This window comes from Aquarana catesbeiana, linkage group LG05, assembly GCF_042186555.1.
Source record: "Aquarana catesbeiana isolate 2022-GZ linkage group LG05, ASM4218655v1, whole genome shotgun sequence".
Taxonomy (NCBI): domain Eukaryota; kingdom Metazoa; phylum Chordata; class Amphibia; order Anura; family Ranidae; genus Aquarana; species Aquarana catesbeiana.
In genome coordinates, this window is record NC_133328.1 from 561933544 (window position 1) to 561961026 (window position 27483).

Consider the following 27483-nt stretch of genomic DNA (forward strand, 5'->3'; position numbering starts at 1 on the left):
GGAAAGTACAAATGCCCCCCAAATAACCCCTTTTTGGAAAGTAGACATTTCAAGGTATTTAGTAAGAGGTATGGTGAGTTATTTGAAGTTGTAATTTTTTCCCACAATTCTCTCCAAAATTAAGATTTTTATTTTTTATTTTTATTTTTTCACAAAATTGTCATTGTAATAGCTTATTTCTCTCAGCATGTGCATACCACAAATGACACCCCAAAATACATTCTGCTACTCCTGAGTATAGTAGTCCCATGTGTGGGACTTTTTCACTGTCTGGCCACATACAGAGGCCCAACATGCAGGGAGCACCATCAGGTGTTCTAGGAGCATAAATTACACATCTCATTTCTCAACCACCTATTACACTTTTGAAGGCCCTGGAGCACCAGGACAATGGAAACATTTTGGAAAGCTAACACCCCAACGGATAATCTATGAGGCATAATGAGTCTTTTGAACAGTTCATTTTCTTTCCAGAAGTTTTTGAAAAAATGAAAACATATTTTTTTTTACACAAAGTTGTCCGTTTATAAGATATCTCCAACACATAGCATTTAGATAGCAAAAATTACACCCCAAAATACATTCTGCTACTCCTCCTGAGTATGGCGATACCACATGTGTGAGACTTCTACACAGCCTGGCCACATACAGAGATTCAACATGCAAGGAACACCGTCAGGTGTTCCAGGGACACATAGCATGTACATACCAAAAATTACACCCCAAAATACATTATGCTGAGCAAAGCATAAACAAAAGATTACCTGTGGTTGTAGTAGCGCAGTTGTACACAGGAAGATAGCATTGGTCCAGGCAGCAGTCAGGGACTTGGTCAGCAACGGCGAACACAATTGTCCAGGCAGCAGGCAGGGATACAGTCCATGGGCAGTGCAGGCAGAGGTATTGTCAGAAGTGCCAAAAATATTGGTCCTGGTAGTAGGCAGGAACATGTGGTGTGGACAGTGCGACAGGCAGAGACATAATGGCAGTAAGTCCTACAGGCAGCAGGCAGAAGTAGGGCCTCGTTCAGGACAGAATGGGGACAGGGGTAGAGGCTTCTCCCACCCAAATCTCTTTGAAGCCTCCGAGTCTCCAGACCCTAATCTAGGAATGAGAAAAGAAAAAAAAATGTTTTCTTCATCCAGAAAAACAATTCTGGAGCCCTTCACATATGTCAGACCCCTGTGTTGAATTCCACTAGTCCAGTAGCAGGGTATAAGATCAGTCCATGAGGCAGGCAAAAAACATGGTCAAACAGTCCAAGTTCAGGCAGATGTATGTACAGAATCGTTAGGCAGAAGCATGGTCGAATAACAGTCCAGGGTCAGTTCCAGATCAGGCAGAGGTATGTACAGAATCGTCAGACAGAAGTGTGGTCGAACAAGCCAGGGTCAGTTACAGAGCAGGCAGTGGCATAAGGGGTGTGAAGGTGTGTGAAGGCAGGGAACTGAGGATTACGTTTACCATACTTCACTAATAATTTATTGAAGTATGGTAAAGGTGAAAACATTCACCTATGCAGAAGCCTGGTTGGGAAGGATATTGGGCACAATAATAAGATGTGTCTCTTCTGACTCTTGCTCTGGTACACACCTTACTTTTTTTTTTACATTGTTGGCCTGTTGGTCTGGGAGGGATTTTATCTGGAAAGTGGCGTTGTCATGAGAAGGTCTACCCGTTGGTGGCGCTATCGGTCCCTTGGATCGCAGTACCAGTGTCCATCAGCAGGTGTCTTCCAACACCTAGGACCTGCAGTAAGAGGTCTTTCCTGCTGGTGGCACTGTTGCATCCTCGAGCCGTAGTACCGGCGTCAACCAGCGGGTGCACTCTGGCAGTGTGGAGCAAACAGGTCACACTGCGCTCAGCTGTAACGTGAAGTCAATTACCACAGCCTTACAAATACCCGGCAAGCCCTCATTGGCTTGCCTTGGTATCTCTCTCTCTCTCTCTCTCCCTGCGTTCTGACCTTGCTGCCTGTTTGACCTTGAGCCTGCTATCTGCCTTGTCCTGATCTGATCCAATACCTATCCTGAGGCCTTCCTAGTCCTGTCCCTTCTGTTCCTGGCTCCCTTGGATCCCTGCCCTGAACCCCATCCATCCATCCTCTCCTTGTCCTGTTCAGGTTCCCGTCCTTACCCTTCTGCTGACTTCCCTGTGTATGACCTTGGCTTGGCTTGTTTACGATTACGGTATCTCCCTTTACTTATATATATATACATTGTTGTTTGTAGTGGGTTGTTGTGTGGGTTTTTGCACTGTTTGTTCCTGTCACTTATCACTTGTTAATAAACACCATTTCACTTACATGTGTTTCTGGTCTCCTCTGTGCAGTCCACACAGTCTGGTCTACTAGTCTCCTGACAGTATACCAAGGCCATCCCTGACCAGACGTGGCTGCACTGAGAAACCGTCCTGTTACGGTGGGCGCGCAAAATGGACTTTGATGAAATTGTCTATTATTCTCTGCTGGCGGCAGAGGATAATGAATATTGTTGTCAGACTCTTAAAGATTGGACCCGAGACCAACTGCTGGAAACGATACAAACCGCCCATTTACTTGTAGATCAAGGTCATGTGTTATTTGAGGATGTTCTGCCTTTGATCCAATTATGTACAAAGTCAGCCTCATCATGCATTCCCGAAGGTAGTGACGATTTCTCCCCTCCTTTCAGTTGTGACCAGGTGGAATCCCTGGTATGGTTGTTAGAGGATGATCCGGCTTACTTTGATGAACATTATTCCGCTTGTTCCCAGCAGGTGTTATCCGATTGCATTTATTCAGTACAATCTCTGGTTAGTCAGGCTGTATGTAAATCAGCGTTTGTTCAACCTTTGCTGCAGGCATGGTCAGATCTCCTGTCTTTAGCTAAGCCACAACATTCCAGCCCTGCCATTAATCATCTGCCTTCCAAAAGATCTATCTCCCCGTCACCTATGGCAACCTCAGCTACAACCCAGTTTAATCAGTTCCCTACCAAATACTATCACCCAGTCTCCAAGTGTCGCACCTATCCTGCTTTCAATTCACCTGTCTCTTCTCCTCCACCTGTAACAGTCCCACAAAACCCCTCTCTAGCTACAGTTCCTTGGTCTTCCTTCGATCCAGCTACTTTCTTTGCTTACAGCCCTGCACCTACATACAAAACTGCACGGGCTAAACCAAAGAAGAAGCAAAAATTCTTCCCAACCCACACCATCTTGCCAGTAACCCAACCTGTTCCAGCTTTGCAGTCTGACGTTCCAGCTCGCCAGTCTGATGTTCCAGCCTTCCAGTCTGATGTTCCAGCCTTCCAGTCTGATGTTCCAGCTTTGCAGTCTGCTGTTCCAGCCTTCCAGTCTGCTGTTCCAGCTTTGCAGTCTGCTGTTCCAGCTTTGCAGTCTGCTGTTCCAGCTTTGCAGTCTGCTGTTCCAGCCTTCCAGTCTGATGTTCCAGCTTTGCAGTCTGATGTTCCAGCCTTCCAGTCTGATGTTCCAGCCTTCCAGTCTGCTGTTCCAGCTTTGCAGTCTGCTGTTCCAGCCTTCCAGTCTGCTGTTCCAGCCTTCCAGTCTGCTGTTCCAGCTTTGCAGTCTGCTGTTCCAGCTTTGCAGTCTGCTGTTCCAGCTTTGCAGTCTGCTGTTCCAGCCTTCCAGTCTGCTGTTCCAGCCTTCCAGTCTGCTGTTCCAGCTTTGCAGTCTGACGTTCCAGCTCTGCAGTCTGACGTTCCAGCTCTGCAGTCTGACGTTCCAGCTCTGCAGTCTGACGTTCCAGCTCTGCAGTCTGACGTTCCAGCCTTCCAGTCTGATGTTCCAGCTTTACAGTCTGATGTGCCTGCCTCCCAGTCTGCTGTTCCAGCCTTCCAGTCTGCTGTTCCAGCCTTCCAGTCTGCTGTTCCAGCTTTGCAGTCTGACGTTCCAGCTCTCCAGTCTGATGTTCCAGCCTTCCAGTCTGATGTTCCAGCCTTCCAGTCTGATGTTCCAGCTTTGCAGTCTGATGTTCCAGCTTTGCAGTCTGATGTTCCAGCTCGCCAGTCTGATGTTCCAGCTCGCCAGTCTGATGTTCCAGCCTTCCAGTCTGATGTTCCAGCCTTCCAGTCTGCTGTTCCAGCTTTGCAGTCTGCTGTTCCAGCTTTGCAGTCTGCTGTTCCAGCCTTCCAGTCTGATGTTCCAGCCTTCCAGTCTGATGTTCCAGCCTTCCAGTCTGATGTTCCAGCCTTCCAGTCTGATGTTCCAGCTTTGCAGTCTGATGTTCCAGCTTTACAGTCTGATGTGCCTGCCTCCCAGTCTGTCGTCCCGATGCCTGCCTTCCAGCTCGATGTCCCTGCCTTCCAGCCGGATGTCTTGCAGCTTGCCTTCCAGCCTGATGTCTTGATGCCTACCTACCAGTCTGATGTGCCAGCTTTCCAGATTGATGTGCCAGCTTTCCAGATTGGTGTGCCGGCTTCCCAGATTGATGTGCCAGCTTCCCAGATTGATGTGCCAGCTTCCCAGATTGATGTGCCAGCTTCCCAGATTGATGTGCCAGCTTCCCAGATTGATGTGCCAACTTCCCAGTTTGCTGTACCAGCTTCCCAGCCTGATGCCTTGCAGCTTGTCTTCCAGCCTGATGTCTTGATGCCCACCTACCAGTCTGATATGCCAGCTTCCCAGTCTGATGTGCCAGCTTCCCAGTCTGATGTGCCAGCTTCCCAGATTGATGTGCCAGCTTCCCAGATTGATGTGCCAGCTTCCCAGATTGATGTGCCAGCTTCCCAGCCTGATGCCTTGCAGCTTGTCTTCCAGCCTGATGTCTTGATGCCTACCTGCCAGTCTGATGTGCCAGCTTCCCAGTCTGATGTGCCAGCTTCCCAGTCTGATGTGCCAGCTTCCCAGATTGATGTGCCAGCTTCCCAGATTGATGTGCCAGCTTCCCAGTTTGCTGTCCCAGCTTCCCAGCCTGATGTCTTGCAGCTTGCCTTTCAGCCTGATGCCTCGAAGATTGCTTCTCAGTCTGATGTGCCAGCTTCTCAGTCTGATGTGCCAGCTTCCAAGTCGGATGTTCCAGCTTTCCAGTCTGATGTTCCAGCCCTCCAGCCTGATGTTCGGGTGTCTGCCCTCCAGCTCAAGTGGTTCCTGTCATCTGCTGCCCAGCTCAAGTGGTTCCTGTCATCTGCTGCCCAGCTCAAGTGGTTCCTGTCGTTTGCTGCCCAGCTCAAGTGGTTCCTGTCGTTTGCTGCCCAGCTCAAGTGGTTCCTGTCGTTTGCTGCCCAGCTCAGGTGGTTCCTGCCGTCTGCTGCCCAGCTCAAGTGGTTCCTGCCGTCTGCTGTCCAGCTCAAGTGGTTCCCTTCGTCTGCTGCCCAGCTCAAGTGTTTCCTGTCGTCTGCTGCCCAGCTCAAGTGGTTCCTGTCGTTTGCTGCCCAGCTCAAGTGGTTCCTGTCGTTTGCTGCCCAGCTCAGGTGGTTCCTGCCGTCTGCTGCCCAGCTCAAGTGGTTCCTGCCGTCTGCTGTCCAGCTCAAGTGGTTCCTGCCGTCTGCTGCCCAGTTCAAGTGTTTCCTGCCGTCTGCTGCCCAGCTCAAGTGTTTCCTGTCGTCTGCTGCCCAGCTCAAGTGTTTCCTGTCGTCTGCTGCCCAGCTCAAGTGTTTCCTGTCGTCTGCTGCCCAGCTCAAGTGTTTCCTGTCGTCTGCTGCCCAGCTCAAGTGTTTCCTGTCGTCTGCTGCCCAGCTCAAGTGTTTCCTGTCGTCTGCTGCCCAGCTCAAGTGTTTCCTGTCGTCTGCTGCCCAGCTCAAGTGTTTCCTGTCGTCTGCTGCCCAGCTCAAGTGTTTCCTGTCGTCTGCTGCCCAGCTCAAGTGTTTCCTGTCGTCTGCTGCCCAGCTCAAGTGTTTCCTGTCGTCTGCTGCCCAGCTCAAGTGTTTCCTGTCGTCTGCTGCCCAGCTCAAGTGTTTCCTGTCGTCTGCTGCCCAGCTCAAGTGGTTCCTGTCGTTTGGTGCCCAGCTCAAGTGGTTCCTGTCGTTTGGTGCCCAGCTCAAGTGGTTCCTGTCGTCTGCTGCCCAGCTCAAGTGGTTCCTGTCGTCTGCTGCCCAGCTTAATGACTCTGACATGCCAGCAGTACCCACTGTCCAGGTTGATGTACCCGATGCCCGGCCTGATGTGCCCTCATCTGTCCAGTTGAAGGCCATGAACTTTGAACAGATACACCTTGTTGGAGCGTCCGGAGGCCGCTCCTTTAGGGGGGGGTACTGTCATGAGAAGGTCTACCCGTTGGTGGCGCTATCGGTCCCTTGGATCGCAGTACCAGTGTCCATCAGCAGGTGTCTTCCAACACCTAGGACCTGCAGTAAGAGGTCTTTCCTGCTGGTGGCACTGTTGCATCCTCGAGCCGTAGTACCGGCGTCAACCAGCGGGTGCACTCTGGCAGTGTGGAGCAAACAGGTCACACTGCGCTCAGCTGTAACGTGAAGTCAATTACCACAGCCTTACAAATACCCGGCAAGCCCTCATTGGCTTGCCTTGGTATCTCTCTCTCTCTCTCTCCCTGCGTTCTGACCTTGCTGCCTGTTTGACCTTGAGCCTGCTATCTGCCTTGTCCTGATCTGATCCAATACCTATCCTGAGGCCTTCCTAGTCCTGTCCCTTCTGTTCCTGGCTCCCTTGGATCCCTGCCCTGAACCCCATCCATCCATCCTCTCCTTGTCCTGTTCAGGTTCCCGTCCTTACCCTTCTGCTGACTTCCCTGTGTATGACCTTGGCTTGGCTTGTTTACGATTACGGTATCTCCCTTTACTTATATATATATACATTGTTGTTTGTAGTGGGTTGTTGTGTGGGTTTTTGCACTGTTTGTTCCTGTCACTTATCACTTGTTAATAAACACCATTTCACTTACATGTGTTTCTGGTCTCCTCTGTGCAGTCCACACAGTCTGGTCTACTAGTCTCCTGACAGGCGTTCAGAGAGTCGACTAAGAACATCTGATCGAATGTTTTCTGGTGTGCCGTTCGGAAATATAAGGGCAGTGAAAACTTCCAAGGAAGTGTTTGGGGTTTTGGGTGGAGTTGCGGTAAATGACACATGAGTTGTATATGGCTAATTGAAAAAAAAAATTGCGACTTTTTTATACCAATGATATGTCCGTCTTGTGGCAAGGTAGGGTTCGAGCATTTGGTCATTGAGGTTGACTCCCCCCCATGAACAAATAATATTCATAGATGCATTTTGGTTTTTGGATGGGGCCATTGCTTCTGGGGATTTCCACGAAGGTATCAATCTGGATTGAAGACAACATGTAGACATCCCTTCAGTTCCTCCACTTCACTGCCAAAATCTCCTTGTTTTGCAGACTTGCCGTTTCTCCTTTTCTCAACTTCTTATTGACTTTGCGGAAAGCCCTTCCGGTTCTTTTTTACGGTGCCACATGCTGGCGTCTTCTTCCGGTGAAGGTTGTGGAACAGGGGCAGAGATGTGTAGAAGTTGTCGACGTATAAATGGTAGCCTTTGTCCAGTGGGGGGTATATGAGGTCCCAAACAATTTTCCTGCTTGATCCCAAGTAGTCTGGGCAATTAGGGGGTTGCAGCTGGGTGTCCTTCCCTTCGTACACTTTGAAGGCATATATGTACCCTGTGACTTAGTCACATCATTTGTATACCTTCACCCCATAGTGGGCCCTTTTTCTGGGAATAAATTGTTTGATTTTAAGCCTGCCACTAAATTTAACAAGGGACTCATCCACACATATGTGTTGGTCCAGGGTAAACAGCTGGGGGAATATTTCAGAAAAATAATTAAGTATTGGGTGAATTTTGAAAAGCCTGTCAAAATTTGGGTCATTTCAGGGAGGGCACTGGGTATTATCATTGAAATGGAGGAACCTTATTATCATGAGGTATCTGGTTCTGGGCATTACCTTGAAGAAGATTGGCATGGGGTGGATTGACCAATAGGAATTCAAACTGTATTTTTTTGGTGAGTCCCATACAGAATGTGAGGCCTAAAAAAACCTTCAGCTCCTCCACCATTAGGTCTCTCCACTCGTAGGGATGGGCATAATAGGACGTTGGATTATTTAAAATAAATTGCTGTGCATAGAGGTTGCACTGGGCCACAATTATTGATAGCATGTCGTCTGTAAAAATTCAATCAAAAAAATTGATTGGGGAAAAATTCTCTGTGTCCACCTGGACTCCTGGCTGGGCAGTGAAAGGGGGAATGTTGGCTTCTCCTAAATTAGGGAGAACCCACAAGGGGTTCTGAAGGGCATAGGGAAGGCTGGCATGGGTCTTTGGCCTTTCTTGCCGAGGTACTGCGGTGCTGGTGGATGGCACTGCGATGCTGGTGGATGCCACTGCCTCCTCACCAGAACGCCTTCGTTTGGTGGGCAGAATATCTTCCTCCTCTGAGTCACTCAGTGTTCCACATAATTTGCGTCCGACTCAGAATCTGAGTTTGAAAGGGTATCTGAAAAAGAGAGCTCCCCGTTGATCTCGTCGGCCTGGGAAAGTATTTGGTACGCCTCCTCGGCGGAAAAGCATCTTTTGGACATGGTTGCTGGTGGTGATGCGACTACACAGGTGTGTGCTAAGCCGGCACTGATGAGGTAGCGCATATGGATACAGAGGAGCACTGATGAGGTGGCACAGAGGGGCACTAATGAGGTGGAACAGATGTGCACTGATGAGGCGGCACAGATGTGCACTGATTGATTGCACAGATGTGCACTAATGAGGCGGCACAGATGGGCACTGATTTATGGCACAGATATGCACTGAGGTGTCACAGATGGGCATTTATGAGGTGGCACATATGGGCACTGATGAGGTGGTACAGATGGGCACTGATGAGGTGGAACAGATGGGCACTGATGAGGCAGAACAGATGTGCACTGATTGATTGCACAGATGTGCACTGATGAGGCTGCACAGATGGGCACTGATGAGGCAGCACAGATGTGCACTGATTGCACAGATGTGCACTGATGAGGCAGCACAGATGAGCACTGATGAGGCGGAACAGATGTGCACTGATTTATGGCACAGATGTGCACTGATTTATGGCACAGATGGGCACTGATGAGGCACCACAGATGGGCACTGATGAGGCGACACAGATGTGCACTGATTGATTGCACAGATGTGCACTGATGAGGTGGCACAGGTGGGCACCGATGAGGTGGCACAGGTGGGAACTGATGAGGTGGCACAGGTGGGTACTGATGAGGTGGCACAGATGTGCACTGATTGCAAAGATGTGCACAGATGGACACTGATCACCCGTGGCACAGGTGGGCACCAATTGGCACAGGTGAGCACAGATCCCAAATAGGCACTGTACTGATGGGGCACTGTAACTTGTGTTACAACTCACTAAAGCACAGATCGCTGTCGGATCCTCTCTCTCTCCTCACGCGGTCTCTGCGTGAGGAGAGAGAGCCGTCAATGAGAGATGATCTCATATGTTTACATTTAAGATCATCTCTCATTGGCCACGCCGATCGCGCTGTAAACAGCCACTATGATTGGCCATTTACAGCGATCTGTGACTGGCTGTGTCCAAGGGACACGATTAGCACAGAATTTCCCCGATGTGTGCTAGTGAGCACGCACGGGGAGCGAGGAAAGGGGAGGACGTCAGTCAGCTATAGTGCGGACGGCAAGTGGTTAAAAAACAGTTAAAAAAGAAAAAAACTGTAGTCAGTTGCAACTGTTTTTGCAGATCTAGCAAAGGAAAGAAAACTTAAAGCAATATGCATTGAAAACAATAAATGTACAACAAAACAAATGAGGAACAAATGGGAGGAAACTGGAGTCAACATCTGTGATTGACCTGTAAGAAACCGCCTAAAGGAAATGGGATTTACATACAGAAAAGCTAAAAGAAAGCCATCTCTAACACCTAAACACAAAAAAACAAGGTTACAATGGGCTAAGGAAAGGCAATCGTGGACTGTGGATGATTGGATTTCTGTCTTGACGCTTTGATGTCTTCTTTGGTCTACCAGTATGCTTGCCTTTAACCACCTTCCCATGTTGTTTGTATTTGGTCCATGTTTTAGACACAGCCGACTGTGAACAACCAACATCTTGTGCAACACTGCGTGATGATTTACCCTCTTTAAGGCGTTTGATAATCCTCTCCTTTTTTTCAATTGACATCTCTGGTGTTGGAGCCATGCTTCATGTCAGTCCACTTGTTGCAACAGCTCTCCAGGGTGTGATCACTCCTTTTTACCTACATACTAACAAACAGATTTAATCTGATGCAGGTGTAATAGGGCGTACACACGGTCGGACTTTGTTCGGACATTCTGACAACAAAATCCTAGGATTTTTTCAGACGGATGTTGGCTCAAACTTATTTTGTCTACACACGGTCGCACAAAGTTGTCGGAATTTCCGATCGCCAACCACGCGGTCACGTACACCACGTACGACGAGACTAGAAAAGGCCGGTTCAGAACCAAGCGCGGCACCCTTTGGGCTCCTTTTGCTAATCTCGTGTTAGTAAAAGTTTGGTGAGAGACAATTCCCGCTTTTTCAGACTTGTGGCTTTCAGATCGTTTTCTGCCGTTCAGTTTGTGCTTGTGGGTTTGTATCTGCTCTTCAGTGCGTGCAAGCAAGTTCCGCGTGACTTAGTCATTGTATTCTTGTTCGTTCGTTACTGTTTTTCAGGTCGCTCTTCACAGGCCTTGCTGTTCTTCAGTGCGTTCTGTTACTTCGTTCTGAGCAGCCGACCGTTTTCTAGCCATGTTTCGTATGCGTACTCCTCGTAGAGTTCGTGCTGTGTGGGGGCTTGGTGTTGGGGTCCTGACCTTGACACAAGTCCAGTCCATGAACAGGGTGGGGAGGAGTTCATGGACCAAGAATTGGTTGCTTCAGCGTGACCAGTTCTCTCATATGCCTTTGCTCCGTGAGATCCGTGAGAATAATCCTGATGATTTCAGGAACTTTCGCAGGATGACAGACCCCGTGTTTCACCGTTTGTTGGCTTCGCCGACCCCCTATATCAGCAGGCAGGATACCTGCACGAGGCAAGCCATCACTCCGGAGCAGAGGCTCGTCGCTACCCTGCGGTACTTGGCGACAGGGAGAAGTCTGCAGGACTTGAAGTTCTCGACAGGCATCTCCCCCCAGGCTCTGGGGATCATTATCCCAGAGACCTGTTCTGCCATCATACAGGTCCTGCAGAAGGAGTATATGAAGGTAAGATTTTTATCCTTTAATATCACATTTTATTGTATTGAATGTTTGCTAATATATTGTATTTCTTTCCTCATTCCCTAATTACCATGATTGTAATATGCTGTGAATGTCCCCTTTGTTCTCATGCATGCTGGATTTTTATGTAATTATTATTTTATGTCCTTCATACATATTTGCCCTTCACTTACCTCCCCAGCATGGTGTCTCCAACAATGTATTTTATCTGCTCCATAGTAATGCTTTACCCCAAACACCCCTAAAATGTTTGGCAATGTTATTTTTGATTTAAATTCAGGCAGAGTGCCAGAGGTTTTTTTTTTGTGGTGTCCCCAAATAATTTTTAGTAACCCTCCCTCCCCCAACTGCTAAGTCAGCTGATCACAATTCTCTATCCTCAATCATCTATCTGCTGACTTTGCCAAACCCATACACACTATACCCATCTCTTTAGTGCTCAGATTTATGGATGAATTCCCCAAAGCATGTAGTGCAAGGGCCTGCCTGTATACTTTCCAATGGTACTGTTTAAAGTTTTTGTATCCTATTATTATCTTGATAGGTAATAGCAGAAAGTCCAAATGTCCTCAAATGTGTACAGTGTGTATTTATATCTTTGTATTATGACACTTCTTACCTGTCCAGTGGGCTGCCAATAGTGTAACTAAGGAGGGGCTGTTCCAAGTAATACCCATTATTTAGGCATTCATCTCTCAATGAAGTGAAGAGGGTTACCTGTCCAAGATTTCCACACACCCCCTATAATGTTAGAAATGGCCCATGAGAGGGGGGGAGGGGGAATATGATAGGTGTACCTTATACTTTGGCCTTCTTAAATTCCCCTTAATAAATGCTATCTGGAGGTTGCCCCATAATGTTTGTGTCTAATCTGCTTGCCATGTTTCAGAGTAAAAATAGTAATGTTTATTGTTTTTTCCTCAACAGTTCCTTCCACGCCACAGGAATGGCAGACTGTGGCCTCCCACTTTGCCGAGCGGTGGGACTTTCCTAACTGCGGAGGGGCAATTGATGGGAAACACATCCACATCGTCCCACCACCCAAGTCGGGGTCGTACTATTATAATTACAAGGGGTTTAATAGTATAGTGATGTTGGCGGTGGTGTTGGCTAATTACGACTTCTTGTATGTGGACGTGGGGAAGAATGGCTGGATGTCCGATGGTGGAGTCATCGCCCAGACGGAGTTTTACAGGCGTCTCCGGAATGGCAGCTTGGACTTGCCAGCTCCAGAGGACAATGTTAAAGGACTCCCATTTGTGTTCGTTGCTGATGAAGCGTTTGCGCTGGGGGACCACCTGATGCGGCCATTCCCAATGAGGACCCTCACCCCGGAACAGAGGGTTTTTAATTGCCGGCTGGCCAGAGCCCGAAGAGTGGTGGAGAACACATTTGGAATCCTGGCCAGCCGGTTCCGCCTATTTATGACACCCATCCATATGGCGGAGTATAAACTGAACCATATTATACTTGCGTGCTGTGTTCTCCATAACTTTTTAAGGAAACATTCGGCCAACTATGCTGGCTCAGTTGGGCCTGAGGCCGGAATGATACATCAAACCACACTGACGGCGCTTGAAAGTGGCCGTCCTGGCTTGCCCTCTCTGAGTGCCCGTGATGTCCGGTTACGCTACCTGGAGTTCTTTGTGGGTAGGGGGGCTATCAATATGCCAGACAATCTGTGAAGCCTTTTTATAATAAAACCAAAAAAGAAATTCTTTGTGGACATTTACTGCTTGTGTTTGTTTTAGCTGACCCTGACAGAAATGTTTTGAGTGCAGAAAATGTTGTGATTGTGTAACCTTATACAAAGCACTGTTGGGTGTTATTTACTAAATGCAAAAACACATTTCACTACAAGTGCACTTGCAACTGCACTGAAACTGCACTTGTAGTGCAAAGTGGATTTGCCCTTAGGAAATAACCCCCATTTTCTCAGAAAACAACAATTACATCACCCCAAAAGTGTTGTAGCGTTGAGACAATAATCCACACATTCTTGATTAACAATCTTTTTAATACCTGCACAATCACATGTGCATTTACCAAAGGTTTTTCAAACAAACCAACATGTTTGTGGTATACCAATTTTTGTGGTGGCATTATCAAAACTCAAAATGTCCATTTTACATAAAACAGGTATGTGTAAAACCAACAAGAAAGACACAAATCTTGAACTTACAAAGTTCACATTTGGTAGAACTTGAAGGCAATATCAGACATGAGTATTTAGGAACTGTGTTTGATATTGCGTTCAGATGGGGGGAAATCACCCCTGGAAAAGCCAAATTTGGAAGATGCACACAATTTTGCCAATGTCAACATGTGCTAGCTGCCATCCCGGGGGATCAAAGGATGTGTTTTGGGGGAGCAAGCCCTTCTTCTCAGCTACTTTATTATTGAGGAAGGGGTTGCACCCCCAAAACGCGTCCATTGATCTCCCGTGATGGCAGATAGCACATGTTGACACACTGTGTGCATTCTCCAAATTTGGCTTTGGGAAAAATCACAAAAACATTTAGCATATTGTAGCACACAAAAGAAGAAAGTGATTTGGAGGGGCTTTAAACTCGCCCCAAAACATCAATGATGTTTTTATTTTTTGGAATAACATCATTGATGTTTTGCTTGATGATTTCCAATTGTAAATTACACCCCATGATCTCCCCGATCAGGATCTGGGCACTTTCGGATGTGAAAGGATCTGGATCCACACCCTCACGATCACCTAAAAAGAGAGGAACCCCAAAATAAATTAGGTCTAAAAAAAATGCCGCCATCCATCTCTTATCTGAGCCTGTGGTCGCAGACACTCACCTGTTGTGGTGACTAGTTCCACCACATCTTCTTCCTCCTGCTCAGCTTGTGTTGGGGGGATTTCCCCTTCTTCCAGAGGGGGGGGGCTCTGGTCTCCTCGGATGAGGGGTGTCTTCCGAGTCTTTTCTCCCCTATGTAAAGCAAAAATGGTATAATTAGCACACAGATATTTGATGGCAGAACTATAAAGATGAAACATTGCTTGGAAGTGGGGTACAATTGTCTATTTTAGCAGAGTTCCAAGATGTTGCTTTTTTAGTGTCCTTTGTCAAGCTGCAATACTTTACCTGTTTGGTACAAGCTTCACAGATGGAGACCCCCCCCTATAGTATACACTGGAGCACCTGTGTGGCCCCCTAATAAAAATGGTGTTCTTTTGTCCCACACTAGTGCTCCAGTGTCCAGATGTGTAAACAGCTGCTCAGTGTCCTCTCCTTACACACAATCTAGTTTGCATTTCATTCTAGTAACAAAGCCATCTACACAACCCAATTCTTTGAAGACAAGTATAGGGCGTCAAAATGGTGGCCAAATGCATATGGCCTAAACAATGGTATTTTATAGTTGGAACAAAAAATGTTTGATCCGAACGAATAATGTGCCCATGAACATGAAAGTTGCCATTTTAAACTGTACAACAGTTCCTAAAAGCAGATGGAGCAGCACGAACGTCATAAACATAAAGAATAGAAACACAGCACAACTACTTACTTTTTTGCAGCACTCTCCGGATCTTTCTGTACTGCTCATGTTCTCTGAATTTCAGGTCCAACCACCGCTTCCTGAGCTGATCTTTCGATCGTCGTACCCCGAAATTCCGGTGCAGACACCTGACCACTTTCGCCATGATCTTGGCTTTTCGGACATTGGGGTTGGGGTAAGGTCCATACTTTCCATCATAGTCGGACTTCTTCAGGATGTCCACCATTTCCAACATCTCCCCAAAGGACATATTTGAGTCCTTAAATCTCCTTCTGGATCGGGACGTTTCAGGCTCAGGCCTTACCTCCCCCTCCTCCTCGTTGCTACAATTAGCACACACCTGCTGTCTATCCGCCATGTGCTCTTCACCCACTGCGCTGAAGGAAAAGGGGCGGGGAATAGACTAGAAAGAACGTCAGGGGCGAGCGGAGTTATACGCATGCGCAGTGTGTATAAAGCGTAACACACGTGTGTATTACGTACGATCTGTGAGCGGAGGAAGGAGCAGCGGAGACGCCGATCATGATAACGAAGGTAAGATCTAAACTTGCACCTATACTGCTTCGAAATGGAAGCCTATATTGTAACAAGATTAGGGGAGTTTGGCCTGACATAAGGGTTTGTCTTGTGTTGTGTCTTGCTGAGAAAATGGATGGGTTCAACGACCACAATTTCCTGCCCCTGTTCATTGACAAATACAGGGAGCTGCCCTGTCTGTGGCAGGTCAGACACCCCCACTATAATCACAAACAGAAGAGGCAGGCAGCGCTGGAGAAACTGCTGGAGTTGGTGAAGCCGGTGGTCCCCACAGCAACCATCCCTTATTTAAAAACCAAAATTGGTGGCCTGAGGAGCACTTATCTTAGGGAGCGCAAGAAGGTCACAGATTCCCAGAGGTCCGGAGCTGCAGCAGATGACATTTATGTCCCCAGGCTGTGGTACTACGAGAGACTGCGATTTCTGTCAGACCACACTGAAGTCAGGGAATCCCTTTCTACTCTTCCTTCCACTCTTCCTTCCACCCCAGCTGAGGCTTCCGATGTCCAACCTGGGCCTTCCAGCCAGGAAGAAGTGGAGGAGCCCAGCTGGAGTCAGGTATAGCATTCTTCTACAGATTTCTGGTCAATAAATAAATGATGTTTACTAGATGTTATTATTGATCACTAATTGCTGATTGAAAAAAGTGTTTTACATATCAATAGACAGTAGTGGGCACCCAAAATTGGGACAAGAATGAAAAATGCTGGGCTCAGAAGGATAGTCTGTTATATTTGTTAACATTCAATTTGCAGCAGTCAGGAGGTGAAAATTGTGTGTGATTGATGAAGAAAAAACTATAACTATGTCCCTTTTTCATACACAGGAAGACCTCAGCCAGGAGGAGGCTGTGGAATGTGGCAGTCAGGAGGAGCCGGGGATTAGTGGCAGCCAGGAGGAGGCGTGGCTAAGTGTCAGCCAGGAGAAGCCTGGGACCAGTCGCAGCCTGACTGAGTCTCAGGTCCCTCCCCTCCGCCTGCCATATAAACGAGCCAGGAAGGCCACTCCGAGTCCCGTGCAGGATTCAGCATTCAGGCTGATCCAGGAGGCTTCTGCGTCCCTCAGAGCCTTACCCACTCCTGAAGAGGCCTTTGCCTGCATGGCTGCCACCAATTTGCAGGCCATGCAGGAGGGTCAACGCAGGCTCTGTGAGGACCTTCTGTACAAAGTCCTACGTAAGGGGGTGAGTGGGGAACTAACACCCAAGATGGATGTCATTGAGTTGGACCATCCTACTCCTCCTCCTCCTGCTGCCACAACTCCACCACCACAGCCACCGCGTGGAAGGAAGCGTGGAAGGAAGACAAGAGAGTGATGACCCTGGGTTCATTCTGGTCTGACAGAAGATGCAGTCTCTCGTATGACCACAGCCTGGGGACACAGATGTCATCTGCTGCTTTCCGGATCTCTGGGACTTCTGGACCAGACTGCACTCCCTTAGATATGGACTCCTCAGGCCACCAATTGTGCTTTCAAATTATTGATGTCTGCCCTGGGGGTCCAAGGCTTCACCCACTTCTGCAGTTTCTCCAGTGTTGCCTCCCTCTTTGTTTAGTTGTGACCCCTTAATAAAATTTTTTAGGTAAATTCTACTCTCCTGTGTGTTTTTTCATCCAAAAAGGACAGTTTGTTGGTGACGATTCAGGTACATTTCTAAAGTACAATGTGAAATTAACAAGGGACAACAACACCAAACAATCTCCTACAGATTAAATAGAACAACATATCAATGGTGTTGTGGGAACTTGTCACAAAAAAACACACACAAACATTTTCGGGAGTACAAATCAAAATCGCCTAAAAAAAAAAAAAATACAAACACAAAAAAAGAATCTACATTAAAGCCAAAAAATATATAAAAAATATACAAAAATATGTTGTCAGATGTGAGAAATCAAAATATATTGAGGGAATCACGATAAATAGTAACAAAATAAGTTTGTGAGAAGTGTGTGTGAATATGAGCAGCAAAACTACTTAATTCTTGTCACATTATAAAGAAGAAGAGATTGCGCTGTATTAAACCATTTTTAACATTGCAGCGTGACGAAAGTGCTGTATCCATTGCGAACGCTAAGTTTACCAGAACGAGCTGTTCCGTCTTGGAATTTCTTCTGAGCATGCGTGGCACTTTGTGCGTCGGAACAGGCCACACACGGTCGGAATTGATGCGATCGAATTTTATCTCCTGCTCTCCAACTTTGTGTGTCGGAAAATCCGATGGAAAATGTCCGATGGAGCTCACACACGGTCGGAATTTCCGACAACACGCTCCGATCGGACATTTTCCATCGGAAAATCCGACCGTGTGTACGGGGCATAAGTATTTGTAATGAAAATTTACAGGGTGATTCCATAATTTTTTCCTCAGAATTGAGTGATTCCATAATTTATTCCCTGTGCTTGTTCTATAAATCTAACTGTTACTGGCCACCACAATTATTTTTCTTGATTTCTTTTAGTGTTTCTTAAAGCCAGAAAGTTGCCATTTGAAATGCCTTTAGTTTTTGGCCATATCTGTGATCTGCTTTTTTTCTACAACAATAAACAACTGAAGGAACATCCCCAGGGACTGGTGATTCCATAATTTTTGCCAGGGGTTGTATAAGGACTGAGTGGACAGAAATACAAATTCTTTTGGCAGGTAAAACCACTCTCAGATACGGTAGCGAAAAAAATTATTTGATCACCTGCAGATTTTGTAAGTTTGCCCACTTACAAAGAAATGAAGGGGTTTATAATTGTTATCATAGTTGTATTTTAAATGATAAATACAGAATATCAACCAAAAATCCAGAAAAACACAGGGTACAAATGTTATAAATTGAGTTGCAGTTCAATGAATAAAATAAGTATTTGATTCCCCACCAACCAACAATAATTCTGGCACCCACAGACTGGCTACAGTATGTGTTCATGTGGTACACAGATTAGTCCTGTCAATTTAAGAAGGTGCTCCTAATGACAAGTCATTATGTGTATAAAAGACACCTATCCACAGAATCTCTTTCTTCTATTCAAACCTCACCATTATGGGCAAGACCAAAGAGCTGTCAAAGGATGTCAGGGACAAGATTGTAGACCTGCACAAGGCTGAAATGGACTACCAGTTCAACAGCAAGAAGCTTGGTGAGAAGGAGCCAACTGTTGGAGACATTATTCGCAAATAGAAAAAATACAAAATAACCATCAATCGTCCTCGGTCTGGAGCTCCATGCAAGATTTCGGCTCGTGAGGTAAGGATGATCATGAGAAAAGTGAGGGATCAGCCCAGAACTACACAGGAGGAGCTAGTGAATGATCTCAAGGTAGTTGGCACCACAGTCACAAAACAAACCCTTTGTAACACAATACGGCACCATGGATTCAAATCCTGCAGCGCCCGCAAGGTCCCCCTCCTCAAGAAGGCACATGTACAGGCCCATCTGAAGTTTGCCAATGAACATCTAAATGATTCAGAGAAGGATTTGGAGTAAGTGCTCTGGTCAGGTGAGAACAAAATTGAGCTCTTTGGCATTAAAGCCTCGTACACACGATCAGATTTTCGGACAACCTTTCGTCTGTTTTTTTGTTGCATGCTAGTCTCATGTCCAAAGTGAAGAGGTTACTCACCATATGAAAATTTTCACACAACAGAATATAACTTCAGAAATGACGTAATGTGTTGAATAGTTTATCGTACATCATGGGACACAGAGCCTTAAGTAATTACTTAATGGGTTATGGGCCACCTTCAGGTGTTGACACTGGTATACCCAATACAGGAAGTTGATTGCCCTATATAACCCCTCCTCCATCCAGGAGTACCATAGTTTTTTCGGACGTGTCTAAGGTGTTGGTCACGAGTGAAGATGTGCTCTGTGGAGTTCCAGAAGGGAACCATGCTGGATTTAAAAAAGCTCCACAACCGGATCCATCCACGCCACTGCGGCCATAGGATGGTACCCGGACCTTGCATAAAAGAACAAGGTTTTGCCTGTAACGCTTCTCTTTGAGGGCTGGACCCTTGGAACCGAGACTCTTTTTGGTCTTGCTACATTACCTAAAGTTGTCCTGAGGGGTGCTATACAGGTCCAAAGGAGTGGAACCCCTATTAAAAGGGACCTGGTCTTTGAAGGTTTAACTAAGCTGCCCGCTGTGATGGGTGAAGTCTGGATCTGTCTGTTTTCAGCAGTATCCTGCAGCGAGGAAAAGATAAGAGAAAGGCTTAGGAACTGCAAAGTCCACCTATGACTTTTCTTTCAATATGTAACATTGTAAAGCCGTAAAGTCTCCTCTAGAGGGAGTAAGACTACACATACCCTTTCAATCTGTGCTACAACAGCGTGGGTGCCCTAGCAGCTGGAGGGGGTTCTTTAGTCCTCTCCCCCCAATTGGGGAAACTGAGTGGCTGGGGGTACATGTACTATGAAGGTACAATTACATCCTGTAAGCAGTGGGCAGTGTGACATTCTCAGTATGACAGCACACTTGTAATAACCTCAAACTGCTAAGAACCCCACTTTCCCCCCCGCCCGCTCCCCTGCCCCCCCCTTGCGGGGCAGTTTTCGTAGAAAAACATTTATTTGCCTTTTGTTATATACAAAGAAGCCTTTTCTCATAGAGAAGACAGAGATGCTGCATGGCGGCTACAGCCTCCTCTCCTCCTTGTGCCATTCGCGCGCGGGCTGAGATTTGAAAGAGGAGGAGGGGGGGTTGATGAAGAGGCGTGGCTAAAGCAGTCGTCGCCGTGTGCGGACTCAGCGTCCTTGTGAAGCAAATGGCACAAGGCAATCAGCACACCTGAGAGGTCTAGGGGGAAGATAAAGGCTGTTGCCCTTATCACTAGATGTGTCTTCTAAAGAATGAAGAGCTGCCACAGGACACAGGAGCGCTGGGGCATGTGAGGGGTGTACACAGGCATTTTCAGTACAGGAAAAGACAGTATTATTTAGCATCAGTTTAATCTATGCTGCCATTGTTTTTTCTTGCCTCTGCTTTTGTGCTTAGCACTATGGCTTCTAAGGTTACTACTAAGGCACCAAAAGTTCCGCCCCCAGGCGCTGGGAACTCCAGTCATGCCTCCACACTGTCATCCTCTCCGGAGATACCAGATATGGCAAGCCAGGGTTAGTCTTTGGAACCGATTGGTGGTGCAACTACTTTTCACACTTTAGCCCCTGTATACGTGACTGAAGATGCATTTTCCTCTGCCCTGCAGGGTTCCTTCTAGATTAGCGTCTTTAATCGCATCCTCCATCCAAGGGGATAGGAAGCGTGCTAGATCCCTCTCTCCCACTCCAAACCCTTTACCAAGGGAACAGTGTGGACAGGATGAGGTATTACCCTCAGACGATCGAGAGGAAAAACAAGCCAATTATTCCTCTGCCGAGGAAACAACAGTTGAGGATTCAGCTTCACAATCTGAGGTACAAGTCCTTACGGAAATGGTTCGATCCACTTTCATGTTACCCCTAACAGAGTTAGCTGAAAGTCCGGTTTCTTCCTTGGGTTCTTTGAAACCTTTACAGCCTTTGCATACATTTCCTGTCCATGCATTATTAGAAAAGCTTATTTATGCTGAATGGGATCATCCGGATAAGTATTTTCTCTCTCCAAAGAGATTCTCAGTTCTCTAACCCATGGAGGAAAAATTCACCAAGAAATGGAAGGTTCCAGCAGTTGACGCTGCGATTTCCAGTGTGAATAAAAGTTAAGAAATTTTACGTCCAGTTGAAGCTACGTAACAATGATGTTGCGAAACGCGTCGACGTAATCACGCTGTGCAGACGCCGACTCAGTCATCTCCCCTACCCTATGGGATATGGGGATGCTGGTGACAGGAGAAATCATATCTCTCCAGAGGAACCGCCAAACAACTAAAAGTCTATTTGCCACAAGCCGAAGCTGCAACCGGAGCTCACCAAGGAGCGAACTGCCATCCATCACATCCCTATAGGACATAGCAAGACGGAGCAAGCCACAGACAGCACCTTAACTACAAGCGGAGACACCACGGTGCAGCTGGGCTACCATGGGAATACAGGAGATGCTGTCCGGCCCCCTACTAGCAAGAGGCGGTAACGTAATTTTTTCAGTTTCAGCTCTCTTCCCCACAATTTAAGCTGTGTGGCTGTGCGTTGGTATATGCAGATCTTGGGACAGTATGATGTGATGGAATACCATCTACTGATTTAATGATTGACTTTGATGCACAAATCACTATCAGGAAATCTCTAGCAAGTCTGTGGTACCTTGCGAATAGCACTTGGCGGTGACTGCACCAACTAATCATGTGGCTTTAACCTAATAGAGATTCTCCGCATGTCATTTTTTATTATACTGCAGGAATGGATTCCTCTTTAATTTATGATATGCCGGAGCATGCGCATACATAACTCTTTTTTCAACAACTTTTCCTTTCCTCATTTTGACTTTATTAGCAGTTGGTGACATAACCAGTGGGGCCCTCTTAGACAGGTTTTGTTAGTGGTCATTTAATCTCCACATCCCCAACCCCTCCCCAGGGGACCACGCATGCACAATGCTTCTTTGTTATTAGATATGTTTTTTTATGCATTTTTGATGTGGCGATTAGCCATAGAGACATTGTGCATCTGTGGGAGTCTAGGCGCCTGCACCTTGTTTGCTATATGTTTGTACATGTTTGTTATTGTCTGCTATTTTTGTGAATCTGACCAATGAGCATATCGTGTGCATCCAGCACCCGATAAGCAAGTTTTTCAGTGTATGGTGGATCATTTCTACTTGTATAACTGTTGGTGTAATTATTGCCAATTTTAACACATGTAACTCCAATAAACTACATTTAAGTTTTAATACCACTCTCCCATCATTGTCCATTATATCCACAGTAACTGTCTTTGGGCCCAAGAGAGTCACCTCCTTGTGCCTCTCTTTGACCCCTCACCTTTTTTCGAATAAAAGTTAAACTTGTCCAGTAAACAATGCGCAAATGCTTAAAGATCCAACAGATAAGAAGTTGGAATTCCTGTTAAAATCCTCTTTTACCTTGGCAGGGACCGTTACCCTGCAGTCACAGCAATAGGCATCTGTCAGTCCTTAAAGGACCAGTTCACAGAGGCTCTTAAAGAGGTCCCTGCACAACAGGCCTATGAGTTGGCTGAATTACCAAAGGCATTATGTTTTGCTATAGATGCTATGAAAGATTCTATTCACCAGGCGTCCCGCCTTGCGCTTGTGCTAATACACATGCATAGAACCCTTTGGTTAAAAAATTGGTCCGCCAAAGTACCTTGCAAAAAGCTTCTGACTAGTTTCCCTTTTCATGGGAAGCGACTTTTTGGCGATGATTTGGATAAATACATCCAGGCGATTTCTAGTGGAAAGAGTACTCTTTTGCCAGTCAAAAGAAAGTATAAACGTTCTTCATTTAAACTGACTTTTTCTCCTGCGCCAGGTACACCTGCCTTTAGGCAGTGGCGACGGCCTCCGCCGTCAGACTCTAGAGAAAAACCTCAGGGTCAGGCCCAGGCACAAAAGAAGACCTACGGACGCAAATTTGTAAAGCAGAATACTAAAGCCTCATCATGAAGAGGCGTCCCCAGAGGCCTCACCAGAGTGGGGGGAAGACTTATGAAATATTCAGAAGTCTGGCAAAGGGAAATTCAGGACAGATGGGTTCTCTCCACTGTGTATCTGGGATACAAATTAGAATTTCAGGAGTTTCCACCATCTTGTTTTCTGAGATCAAACGTTCCCAAAGATCCAGGGAAAAGACAATCCCTGTTTCAAGCATTAGACCAATTATTGGCGCAGGGGGTGATCATACAGATCCCTACAGAAGAACAAGGTTTGGGGTTTTATTCAAACCTGTTTACGGTACCAAAACCAAATGGGGATGTCACACCCATTCTAGATCTAAGGAATCTAAATCAGTTCCTGAAGATCCCCTCCTTTCACATGGAGTCGATCAAGTCAGTAGTTTCCATCCTATAAGGAAGAGAACTTCTGGCATCCATTGACAAAAGAGATGCATATCTGCATGTCCCTATATTTCCTGCTCACCAGAGATTTCTGCGGTTCGAAGTAGAACAACAGCACTTTCAGTTTGTAGCCTTGCCCTTCAGGCTAGCTACAGCATGGGGTGTTCACAAAAGTACTGGCCCCACCTCTAGCCAGGCTAAGGGCACTGGGCATAACAGTCTTGGTGTACCTAGACAATCTATTGTTAATAGACCAGTCAGTGGCTCGCTTGGAGCAAAGTGTACGCATTACAACCAGTTACCTGGAAAGTCTGGGTTGGATTCTCAACCTAGAGAAGTCTTTCTTTAACCACTTGCCGACCGCCTCACGCACATATACTGCGGCAGAATGGCACGGGCAGGCAAAATCACATACCTGGTACGTGATCTGCCTCCCGCAGGCGGGGGGTCCAATCGGACCCCCCCCGGTGCCCGAGGCGGTTGGCTTCTGTCCGGGAGCGATCAGAGGTGAGGGGGGGATCGTGGCCCCCCCCTCGTGATCGCTCCCAGCCATTGAGATTCTTCCTCTGCTGCTGTATAGTAAACAGCAGAAGAGGAAGTGATGTCATCTCTCCTCGGCTAGGTATTTTCCATTCCGGCGCCGAGGAGAGAAGACATCTGCGTGAGTTGCACAACACAACACACTGTCAGGTCCCACACTTACCAGACAAATGAGTCCACTTGGGCAGAGGGTAGGCTCCCTTACGTATCCGATTCGGGGCCCCTGGTAGAGTAGACAGGAGGCCCGCGAGTGCGGAATGGTATGAGGGCCTGAAGTTAGAGTCCTGGAGCACAGTGGTCTGGCAAGCAGCCAGTAGAGCTTCAGACTTGGTAGAGCAGATGCTGAGCAGGAGTTAATCAGGCTTGGTCACACACAGGCAGAGGTCGGCAACGGGCTGGCGGCAACGGTACAAGGGAGAAGGCAGAAACGAGGTCAAACAAGCCGGGGTCGGGTTCAGGCAGCAATCAAGGAAGGTCCAAAGGTAAGCCGGGTCACAACGGGTAAACACTACGAAGATACAGGAACACAGGATGATCACGGAACAAGACACAGAGCTGTTTGATCAGGCAGCACCGAGTCAGTGTAGAGGCAGGCTTCAAATAGGCTGATTGGCGCCAAACGCCGCGCACGTGCGCGCGCCGATTCGCCAAAGCGCGCCGCACCCCCGCACGCGCCCGAGCGCGCCCCCGACACCAGCACGCACGCCCACACCACCGGCATGTCAAAGGCAGCGCCCACAGGCGGACGCGCGCTAACGCGGACGCGCGCTAGCGCGAACGCGCGTACGCACGAACGCCCGGACGCCACCCCGCACGCCACGGCCGGTCAGCCCAGACGCGCCGACGCCCCCAGGGACACGCGCCCCAGCACGCACAGGGACACGAGCACCAACGCGCCCCGGCACACACCGGCGCCCAACCAGGTAACCTCTCTGACACACACACAGTAGAACACACCAGGCACACATTACACCCCCCATCACCCCCTGATCACCCCCCCGTCACACTGACACCAAGCAGTTTTTTTTTCTGATTACTGCATTGGTGTCAGTTTGTGACAGTTAGTGTGGTAGGGCAGTTAGTGTTAGCCCCCTTTAGGTCTAGGGTACCCCTCTAATCCCCCCCCAATAAAGTTTTAACCCCTTGATCACCCCCCGTCGCCAGTGTCACTAAGCAATCATTTTTCTGATCGCTGTATTAGTGTCACTGGTGACGTTAGTTAGGGAGGTAAATATATAGGTTCGCCGTCAGCGTTTTATAGCGTCAGGGACCCCCATATACTACCTAATAAAGGATTGCAGGAGTTCCCTGGCATGTAAATTGCTTTCCGGCTCCCACGATTTATCTTCGGGTCCATAGCCCTTCCATTTTACCAGATATTGCACCTGATTGTGCCTTCTTCTGCAATCTAGAATTGCTTCTACTTCGAACTCCTCTTCGCCATCAACCATAATAGGTTTGGGTGGACCAATGCTGCGACCAGGAAAGAAGTTGGGGGTGACCGGCTTCAGGAGGGACACGTGGAATACTGGATGTATCCTCAGGGAGTTAGGAAGGTCAAGTTCGTATGCCACGTTGTTGATTTTCCTTTTGATCACGAAAGGACCCAGGTATTTGGGGCCAAATTTCCTGGATTGGCAGGCCAACTTGAGATTAGCAGTAGACAGCCAGACAGAATTGCCAGGTTCAAGAACAAGTTCCCCCGTCTCTTCCTGTCAAAGATCTTCTTGTAATCTTCCTGAGCCTTGGTCATGGTCTCCTGCAGCAATTTATTGTTGTTAGAGAAGAAATCCAAAGTTTTGGATACTGCAGGAACAGGACACTCGGGGAATGATCCAGGCAAGAAGGATGGATGGAAACCGTAATTGGCATAGAACGGAGACTGGTTAGTAGCTGAATGTAGAGAGTTATTGTAGGAGAATTCTGCGATGGGAAGCAGGGAGGCCCAATCATCCTGGGAGAATGCAGAAAAACAGCGGATATATTGCTCCAAGGTCTGGTTCGTCCTCTCGGTTTGTCCATTTGACTGAGGGTGGTAAGCCGAAGAAAATGACAACTCGATTTCAAGCGCGCCACAAAGGGCCCTCCAGAATCTGGAGGTGAACTGGACGCCCCTGTCTGAAACTATATTGGTCGGTACTCCATCCAGTCTGACGATCTCCTTAATGAAGATGGAAGCGGTCTCCATGGCTGAAGGGGTGCCCTTCATGGGGAGAAAATGGGCCATTTTAGACAGCCTGTCTACCACAACGAAAATGGACGAAAAACCTTCTGATGGTGGAAGCTCAACAATAAAGTCCATTGAAATCATGGCCCATGGTCTCTCTGGGACTGGCAATGGTCTCAACAGGCCCCATGCTCTTGTCCGGCTAGTCTTGTTTCTGGCACACGTGTTACAGGACTCCACATATTCCTTGCAATCCTTAGTAAGACGAGGCCACCAAAAGGTGCGTTGGACAAGGTCAGTTGTTTTCCGAGTGCCGAAGTGGCCAGCAAGTTTGTGATCATGACACAAGCTTAACACCCGTACCTTTAACTCCTCAGGGACCACAATCTTATTCTTGAACCAGAACAGTCCATCTTTGGTACAGGCTTCAACAGGTGGAGACATTCCCATAGAGGCACGTCTGATTTGGGAAATTAGATCCTCCTGAAGGATTAGGAAATTTCCAGAGGGGAGGATGGTGTCTGGGGACACGGTTCTTTCAGAATCGAGAAACATCCGGGAAAGGGCATCAGATTTAACATTCTTGGATCCGGGTCTGTAAGTAATGTGGAAAATAAATCGGGAAAAAAAAAGTGCCCATCTGGCCTGCCGAGGTCTCAATCTCTTGGCTGTTCTTAGATATTCCAAGTTCTTATGGTCTGTGTAGACCAAAATGGGGTGTGCTGCGCCTTCCAGGAGGTAACGCCATTCCTCCAGAGCCGCTTTAATGGCCAAAAGTTCCCGATCACCCACGTCATAGTTTTTCTCGGAGGGAGAGAGTTTGCGTGAGAAGAATCCCACAGGGTACAGGAGTGCTTTGGCACCCTGTCTCTGAGAAAGTACAGCTCCGACTGCAACCTCAGAAGCATCCACCTCTAGGACGAAAGGCAAGGCAGGGTTGGGATGCTTAAGAATAGTGGCTGACGTGAACAACGCCTTGAGTCTTTCAAAGGCCTTTTGTGCCTCAGGGGTCCAGCAGAACCGGCATCCTTGTTTTGTAAGCTCTGTAATGGGAGTTATGATTGAAGAAAATCCTTTAATAAATTTCCTATAAAAATTGGCAAAGCCAATAAAGCGTTGTACTCCTTTTTTGTCAGTCGGTGCAGGCCAATCCAGAATAGCGGATACTTTCTGTGGATCCATTTTAATGCCGTCAGGGGAAATGATCAGGCCCAGGAACTGGATAGATTGTAGCTCAAATTCACATTTTTCAAGTTTGGCGTACAGCCCATGTTGTCTGAGCCGGGAAAGTACATTTCGTATATGTTTGCGGTGCTCCATCAAGGAGGCAGAGAAAACCAGGATATCGTCCAGGTAAACGATGACATATAAGTCCAGTAAGTCATGAAAGACATCGTTGACGAAATGCTGGAATGTCGCCGGTGCGTTGCACAGACCAAAAGGCATGACGAGATACTCGTAATGTCCGAATCGAGTACGAAAGGCCGTCTTCCACTCGTCTCCTTCTCTTATGCGGATCAAATTATAGGCTCCACGGAGGTCTAGCTTAGTAAAAACGGTAGCAGATCCCAATCTCTGAAATAGTTCAGGAATCAGGGGTAGCGGGTATCT